Genomic DNA, 9,594 nt, shown 5'->3' with positions numbered 1-9,594 from the left:
ATACTAATATTATTATTAGTGCTACATTTTTGTATTATTTATAATTTTAGTGCTACAAATGAATTTTTTATGTGATTTTGCCAAAATTATTCTCACAAACAAATGTGTGAAATATTTAACAATTCCGGCTCAACTCACCATTAAAAACAAATGAAGCACCAAAATTATTTAACAAATTACCAATTCACCCATTGTCATTGACCAAAATTACTCCAAACAATTACGACTTACCAATATATAGATGAATAATACCATCTTTTACCAGTATATAGATGTCAAATACTAATCATATAAGAATGATGGTATGTCACTTGCTTATCGCCTGTGACACGAATACCATTATCAATACCATCCTATAAGAATGTTGTCAAATACTACTCATATAAGAATGATCGTATGTCACTTGTTTATCGCCTGTGACACGAATACCATTATCAATACCATCCTATAAGAATGATGTCAAATACTAATCATATAAGAAGGATGGTATGTCACTTGCTTATTGCGTGTGACACGAATACCATTATCAAGTTTTAGCCGCCGACTTTGAAGGCAGAAGACAATCGAAAACGCAATCTGGCATTGCAGAGGAAGTGAGTCAGAATGTAACAAGTGTAAATTTTAATCGACAAGACCTGCATGCTGATCTTATAAAGAGCAGAGGATGATGGGGTTCTTCATTATCAAATTTGTCCAGAGCATCTACGATGGCGTTCTTTGGCTACTTGAAATGGCTTAGTATATCCTCTATTCTTTTCTGTCAGCTGGTATTGGCTGCTGCATCAATACAAGATGGGCTGATATCATGCCTGACGAGAAATGCTATTACGAATTTCACAACCATGGCGTCTTCTTCTGCAGAGTACTATTCTCTGTTGAATTTTTCTGTGCAGAACCTACGGTACACAGAATCCAGTGTGCGCAAGCCCAACGTTCTGATTGTCCGGCAAAGCAGGCAACAAGTGCAGAAATCGGTGGCCTGCTGCGTACAATACGGTTGGGAGATTCGGGTCCGTAGCGGAGGGCACAGCTACGAGGGCCTCTCCTCTACTTCAGATACTCGCTTCGTCATCATCGATCTCATGAATTTGGACGCCATTAACGTCGATATGCCTTCCAAAACGGTTTGGGTAGAAGGCGGTGCCACTGTGGGGCAATTATACGATGCCATCGCAGACAAGACTTCAATCTACGGTTTTACTGCTGGAGTCTACCCGACTATGGGCACCGGCGGTCATTTCAGCGGAGGGGGATTGGGTTTGCTGTTGAGAAAGTATGGCATCGCGGCCGACAATATAATCGATGCCCTGTTCGTTGACGCCAGAGGCAATCTTCTGAACAGACAGCAGATGGGAGAAGACGTGTTCTGGGCTCTGAGGGGTGGCGGCGGTGGCAGCTGGGGCATTGTGGTTGCATGGAGGATACAGCTCGTCAGCGTCCCTCCGGTTGTGACGGTCTTCAACGTGTACAGGACGGGCAGAGAGGCAGCGACGAAGCTCGTGTACAAATGGCAGTCGATCGCGCCGACAGTGGAGGAGGATCTCTTTATCCGCGTGGTCATATCCGGTACCCAAGTAAACGGGGGCCAACGCGACGTTAAGCTGACTTTCAATGGAATGTATCTGGGGCCACTACATCAACTCTTGGAAGCAGTGAATAAGAGTTTTCCGGAAATGGGCATGGTCGCCAGCGACTGTAAAGAGACGAGCTGGATAGACTCCATATCCTACACTGCATACACAAACAGGACCGAACTGCGCAACAGATATAATTCCAACAAAAATTACTTCAAAGCAAAGTCTGATGTCGTAAAAACCCCAATTCCACCATCGACCTTGGAAGGGGCATGGAAATTCTTTGAAGACGAGCTCAGCTCTTATGTTATTTTCGATCCTTTGGGTGGAATAATGGATCGAATACTGTCCTCTGCGATACCGTTCCCTCACCGAGCCGGGAATTTATACTTGATACAGTATCAAATCACATGGAATAATCCGAGCAACGACATACAATATATCGCTGCGATTCGAGGATTATACGAGTATTTGACTCCTTATGTTTCCAGCTCTCCCAGGGCATCTTATGTCAACTATCTGGATCTTGATTTGGGTATAGCTCCCAATGGAACGGCCACGGTTGAAGAAGCGAGGTCATGGGGAGAGAAATATTTTGTGAATAACTATGATAAACTTGTCAAGGTAAAAAGCACAATCGATCCTTACAATGTTTTCCGGAACTCTCAGAGCATTCCCGCCAGCAGGTGAGCTTCGGGACAGCTCTAACAATAAAAGAGATTCCATATATACCGTAGATGCAGAGACGGAATCTTCTCTGCCAGGCAGATGAATACCTTTTTCTGCTGTTATATTTATATCTTTCCCGTTCTGGATTTGTATTGCGATTTATATTTTTCGCGTTTTGGATTCTTTCGCTATATAAGTGTTGTCACGTCTGCCTTACGGTTCAATTCAACAACGCTTCTGTTGATTTTCTTTTATCCGTTTAAAGCAAAATTGAAAATCAAGTGAAAGTGTTTAGTACAATCCAATATAACGATTTAGAAGTTAGACTCTCGGCTTTACAGATGCGGATCAATCACATAATCATTATGTAAATACGGTCATTATGTATATACGGAAGCTCCATGAAACACATGTGCTACATACAACGCGAGATTTGATCATGGGTGGGGAGGGGGAAAGGCCGTAGTCTTTAACGCGACTTTTTGAAAGTTTTTCCGGCGATTTTTTCCGGTGAAAATCCGGCAGTAATTTATTGAAATCCAAGTTTGATAACTAGTTTCTGCACAATGAAAGCGTCCCAGGGGTTTTTCAGGGTGCTGAATCCGAATATGCAGTTAAAAAACCATTTTAACTGCAACAAATCATGATTTCATCTCAATTTCTTCCGCCGGATTCCGTCACCGGAATCTCAAAAAGTCGCATTATAGACAACTCCGGGGGAAAGTCCTCCGCAAGCAAGCAAGCAAAGGAATGAATCGGGATCCAATTGAAAGCTTATAGAAAGGCCTTCCCAAACTCCCCCTCTCCCTCGCCTCGCCTTCCCCCTCTCTAGCTGCCTGCTCACTTAAGCTGCGCGCCCACCACGTCAGCTGTGTGCTCATGCCAAAGGTTAAGGATAGAATTGGATAAAATGTTCTTACAAATTCAACTAATTTCATTAATATTTTTGTATTATTTTAATTTGAAATTTCTCAATACAAAAATTAAAAAGCAAATAAAAATTTAACTTTATTCAATTTTGCAATACATAATTTTTAAAATTTTAATTTATTTTATTATAGAATGTTTTTATGTAATTTTTAAAATATAAATAATGTTTAAAGAGTTTAAACTTCTGTGATCCATATTTGATTGTGAGAATGATTTCGACAAAATCACATATAGAATCATTTGTCGATGCGTTTTGAACCAACTAGTGTGGTTCATCGTGAGGACCTCAAAAGTTTATCAAGTTCTTTTGATTAATAAAGAAGATATTGAACGGGGAATTGAACATGGATATAAATATATACACATTGGAATAATCCAGTTTGGGATAAATCCTCTTGTTAGGTCAGGGTTAAATACTTCATGCCTTACTTGTGTTTTGGATTTCAGGATGAATGATTTTCATGATGCCTTGTTAGGTGGTTTCCAGAGCCCTTTAAATAATGGCCCTGTTTGGTCTTCAGTCATTCCTAGATACCAAGTTGCTTTGAATGATCCATATATCAATGATTACCTGAACGCATACATCCAGTTCAATGGTTTTGATGTAGCTCCACAATCATTAATTGCTCGGTTACATTCTTTAGTTTGCCTGAGATTTGTGTCTACTACTATGCCACCTTTAAATCCAAAACTTAACAAAAGAGCATTGAAAGAAGGTGTGATAGTTGGACTCGGAAACATTGTTCCTCTTCAAGTGGGATTCTCGGAATGTACACTTCCAGAGGAGTGGAATAGTACATACATCCCTCTATCTTAGAAGTACCCTCAGCTGAAAGCTGTAAACGAACCTTAGTAGTTATCTCTAATAAAACATTCTGATGGATCTTCAGAATTCAAGTTTACAAGTCGTAGTTTGACTAGATCTAAGTCTACATTGGCTAGAAATAAAGCTGTACTTCCTCCAGTTTATCCAGCACAACCAAAGATAACACCTAGAAGATCTCTATCCTCTAGATTAGATGATTGCCAGTTCTGTGTATCAACTCCTCCATCTTCCTCCTCTGCCTCAAAGTTCCAAATAGAAAAATCCCCTGAACATAATGGACAGCACCAAGATTGTCAAGAATGTGTAAAACAATTGTTGCCAGATATTAAAAGTTTTACACTTCCAAGAGCTCAACGTGAAATAGTTGCCAAAATAAATAAAAGGCATTTGGAACCTGGTAGCTCCAGGAGAACATTTAAGAATGGTACATTAAAGTCAGACTTTCAGTGGATTCAAATGAGTAATTTGACAGATCCAGAACAGAGTGAATAAAAAAAAATGCAGAATTTCACAAACTATCAGATAGTTTGTATGTTACAAGATATTGATGATATAGCCAAAGATGTCCTTGAAATCAAAGAACATATTAAGAAATTACATGTTGGCTATAATGCAATATTAGGAGTACAAAATGAGCACAAGCAGTGATTGAATGATATACAGTCCAATATGGGGATAATTTCAAAATCCCCAGACCATCTGTAGAATTCTATTTTGAAATCTCATTCACCTCCTAGATATAGAGAAGTTGATTTGACTAGCTCAAAGTTTTCTACAGCCTCAAGCTCTAATCAACCACAAGATGGTATTAGAAGCTTACTTTTCAAAGGAATAGAAAATGTCAGCATCCCAGAATTTGAAAATATCAGTAAAGGAATACTTTTAGCCACAGAAAAAACAGATTTAATGAAAGAAAGAGTAAAAGGATTTCCCTCTGTTGGAAGTCTAAGGTTACCAAAGAATTATGTTAGTCTTAAAACTTTGATCGAAAATGGCCAACCATCTACTCCTCAAATTTTGGCCATGTCAGGTGTTACTTCCAGGACACCAGGAGAACAGACCCAAGGGGAATCTGGTTCAAAGAGGGAAAGGAATGAACCATTTTTCTTCCAAAATAAAGGAAGCAAAAATCCTAATGATACATCTACACATGAAGCAGCAACAACTAGTCCATTTTCAAGATACAAAGAAAATTTGCAGTCTGTTAATATCAGATTTGATAATCCTAGTACAAAAGGATATGGTAATACTTTAATGGTTAATATTGATTGTTTACCACATGATGAATTTATTACTACTCTTCATAATCTGCATGCATGGGCACTTCAAAGAAAAGCAGAAACAAAGGCAGACTGGTCAGACATAGTTACTCAAATTGTTTGGTCTTTCACTGGAATTTTGAAACAATGGTGGGAAAAGTTATGAGAAACAGACAAAAATCAGATAATTGAACATATTGATGATCCATTAAAAGCATTATTTGATGCCTTAGCACACGAATTTGTAGGTGTTGTTCCTAAAGATTCTGCCCATCATTCTCAACTATTTTTGTCTCAGAGGTTATGCAATATAGATCATTTGCATGATTATTATTGTGTGATGCAAAAGTTGCTATACTAAGAATCTGATCCTCATAATGTTCGTATTTACGATACTATATTGCATCCATGCCAAGAAATATTCCAGATTTGATTGATCATTATTTTCAATTAAATAAAATCCAGATTGAAAATATATCTTTTGCTGCTCTACATCAATTGATTGTTACTATATTACAAAAGGAATGTGCTGCAGAAAAGGCAAAGAAAAATTTCAAGAAACAAATGCATTTCAGCACAAAATTATGTAACAATTTTGCAGAAACATATGACTTTGGATGTCACAGTAAGATGAAAAGAAAAGTTGCTAAGAAACATTGCTTTTGTAAGTCAGATAAATCTACTTACAAGAGAAAAGTTTATTATCCAAAGTACAATTCTAAGTGCAGAAGGATGGTATTCAGGAAAAGAGAAAAACCTTCTAAGAAAGTTACTTGCTTTATCTGTGGAAAGGAAGGACATTTTGCTAATAACTACAAAGAGAAGAAGAACAAAAAACAGGTAAAGGTCATGGATATATTCTCCAACATCCATAATCCCCAAGATTGGGATCTCATATCCCATTCTGATGGAGAATACTTTGAAATATCAAACAGCTCAGATTCTTCAGATGATGATTTACCTGATATCATAAGGATAAGTTTAAATTCTGAGTCTTCTGACTCTGATGAAACTTTCATTAATGATATTAAGATGTTTCATTTCAGTTCTGCAGATACATTGCAAGCACAAATAGAAAAGGTAAAAATTCAGCTGTCACAACTGGATCCCACTCAGCTGACAGTGAAAAGAAGATTGACAGAAAAACTTGAAGGCTTAGAAAAATAGTTGCCTTCAACCAGAAATAAAGATGTTTTTAAGAATGAAGAATTTATCTAGAAAGAGTTTGATTCAATGTTCCAGCCTCTGAAGATCAAAGAAGATATTTATGATTCAGGTATGGAAGAAATTAGTACTCTAAAAAAAGAGATTGGAAAAATAGAATCATCAATAGAACATACCAGAAATGAAATGATTCAGTTATCTTCCAGATTGCAATATTTACTTGCTGAATATGATGATCACAATTCTAAATTGGCAAAACTATTGCTGAAAGAAGTTTCAGAGGAAGAAATGCCTATGAAATCAAAGGATGTTGATTTGGTAAATATTTTAGGCATTGATGATAGAGTGGTTATTCCTATAAAAATTAAGTTGCCAAAAATAAAGGAATACACTCTTGATGCTCAGATAGACTCAGGCGCTATGAGCAGTTGTTGTAAGTATGGAGCTATTCCTGCATATTATTGGCAGCCCACAAAGATTGCTTTTAGAGCTGTTAATAAAGAGCTAATGGAAATAAATCATATAGCTCCTGATTTTCCGATATATTTAGGTGATGTTCCTGCATATGTTACCTTGTATAGTTATGATACAGGTTCTGATGTTTTATTGGGTCAAGATTTCCTCAAAAGATTTCTCCCAGTAACATTTGCAAAAGATTCAGTTGTTCTGACTACTTGTGAAGGTCCAGTTACACTCCCAGCTAAAAGTGACTATCAAGTTAATGTTCAGCCCAATGAAGAAGATCATCTCCAAAATAGTCTGCAAGATCTTTCAAAAATCCAAAAGATAATTAAGAATGCAGATCTACATGGTCAGAAAATACTCCAAGGTATTTCTGAAAAACTTAGAAATGATTGTACAGCTAACAGGCCAGATGCATTTTGGACCAGAGAGAAATATTTCGTGGCCTTGCCTTATAAAGAAGGATATGTTTCTTGTCCTCAAAAAGCAAGTGCTAATTATATGAGTCCAAAAGAGCAAGAATTGTGCAAGCAGGAGATTGCTCAACTTTTAGAACAGAAGCTTATTGAACCATGCAAAAGTCCGTGGGCATGTCCAACATTTTATGTCAACAAGCACAGTGAGCAGAAAAGAGGGAAGAAAAGGCTTGTCATCAACTACAAAGCTTTAAATGAAGCACTCATGCCAATAAGGTATCCTCTTCCGAACAAAGAACTCTTACTTGCTAAAATATCAAATGCAAATGTATTTAGTAAGTTTGATCTTAAGAGTGGATTTTGGCAAATTGGCATTCTCCAAGAAGATAGATTTAAAACAACCTTTACAGTCCCACATGGTCAATATCAGTGGACAATTATGCCATTTGGGTTAAAAAATGCCCCATCAGAATTTCAGAAACGCATGGAAGATATTTTCGGGCAGGAAGAGTATATAATTGTATATATTGATGACCTTCTTGTGTATAGTAGAGATGTAAATACTCATAAGATTCATTTAGAAAAGTTCTATAATCTGGTGTACAAGCATGGATTGGTCCTCTCAGACACAGAAGAAAAATTTCAGATTGGAAAAATCAGAATTGACTACTTAGGTTTACACATTGAGCAAGGACATATTCAGCTTCAGCCTCATGTTCTCTTGAATCTTCTCAAATTTCCAGACATCATTCCAGATATCAAGACTCTGCAAAGATTCTTAGGTTGCTTAAACTATATCAGACAATTTTATGAAAAGCAATCTGATGATACCAGGATACTGCAACAAAGACTTAAAAAACAGAAGGTTGAATGGAATCAACAAATGACAGTTGCAGTGAAAAATATCAAGAATAAAATCCAGGAATTGCCAAATTTAAAACTTCCAGACACTAATCTGCCTTTTATTCTTGAAACAGATGCTTCAGATCATACTTGGGCAGCAGTCTTATTACAGAAGCATGGTAGAAAAGAATTGGTGTGCGCATATGCTTCAGGATCCTTTGATGATACTGAAACCAAATATCCCTCTTCTCACAGAGAGATTCTAGCAGTTAAGAAAGGAATCAAAAGGTTTCATTTGTTTTTAAAGAGTGTCAAATTTATTGTAAGAACAGATCTTAAGCATATGAAGGGCATATTGTCTAACAAAAGATTGCTTGAGCAAGGAAACACAAGGGTGTTGAGATGGGCACTCTGGTTGGAAGGATTTGAATTTGACATTGTTTACAAGTCTGGAGCAGAAAACTATCTAGCAGATATGCTTACCAGAGAAGGAGCTACAGATGTCAAAGAAATCAAAATGTTCAGACCTCTACATCAAGGAGAAGCATCAACAAGCACAAGTCCTAAGGAGTCCAGTCCAGTCATAGTGTGTCGTCAATGTAAATATGAGTTTTGTTGGGATTGTTTTGTTTTAAGAGTCAAGTCATTACCTATAGATGTATTACAAATTGTGTTGCAGAAATGGTTTGATTCAGAGTCATGCATGTTAGCATACAATAGTGAATTACCTTATAGAGATAGGCCTTGGAGAGTCTTTTATGCATTATCCCGTGAACCTATTCCTATCTATTTTGGCTTTGTCCAAAATACTGATTGGACCTGGCAAGATTATTTTACCATTCATCAAAGGGCTAGGATACATGGTTATGTCAGAGTCATTTTTTATGCTACATAGATAGATAGTGCTGTAAATTGGTGGAGTCCTTGGTTTCAGTTGTTTTTGTTCAAATATATGCCCAGGGTTACTTGGATGTGTGATAGTGATTTTCCAGATACAATCAGGACACTCAGTTGGGAAATTCACATTGCTGCACAACATGATTATACTGTCGAGTTTGAATTCATTCATGAAGATACAGTAGTAGTCCAGAATAACAACAATCAACATGAACCCGCTTTTAATTTGTTTGTCAGTTTTCGAGGAGAAATTTCTGTTGACCCCTAGACACCGACCTTCAAATGTTTTCTCATTTCCTTTCTCATGTGATTTACGCCGAAAAATATCTCAGTAATTTTTATTTATAAAATTAACCAAACACGCATTTTTAATATAAATAAATTTATTAATGAAAATAAAAGATTAAAAAATAAATGTTTATTAGAGAGAAAGCCTTCTGTCTAAGCTTTCCAACGCTTATCTCCATTCTCAGTTTGGCTCAAGGATGGCCAAGATAGGCTTACATGAGTGAAAACTATGAATGACACCCCTCTCTTATTCAATTCTCTAAACA

At 37.0% G+C, this 9,594-nt stretch overlaps 1 pseudogene; it reads left to right on the top strand.

The window, feature by feature from the left end:
* Positions 1 to 699: 699 nt before the first annotated feature.
* LOC149192959 (berberine bridge enzyme-like D-2 pseudogene) lies at positions 700 to 2,328 on the top strand (annotated as a pseudogene).
* Positions 2,329 to 9,594: the final 7,266 nt, after the last annotated feature.

Source organism: Pinus tabuliformis, chromosome 2_2, assembly GCF_031772625.1.
Source record: "Pinus tabuliformis cultivar Carrire ecotype Pingquan chromosome 2_2, CPIR1, whole genome shotgun sequence".
NCBI lineage: Eukaryota > Viridiplantae > Streptophyta > Pinopsida > Pinales > Pinaceae > Pinus > Pinus tabuliformis.
The sequence above is the reverse complement of the archived record's forward strand: the minus strand, read 5'-3'. Positions and strand labels throughout refer to the sequence as shown.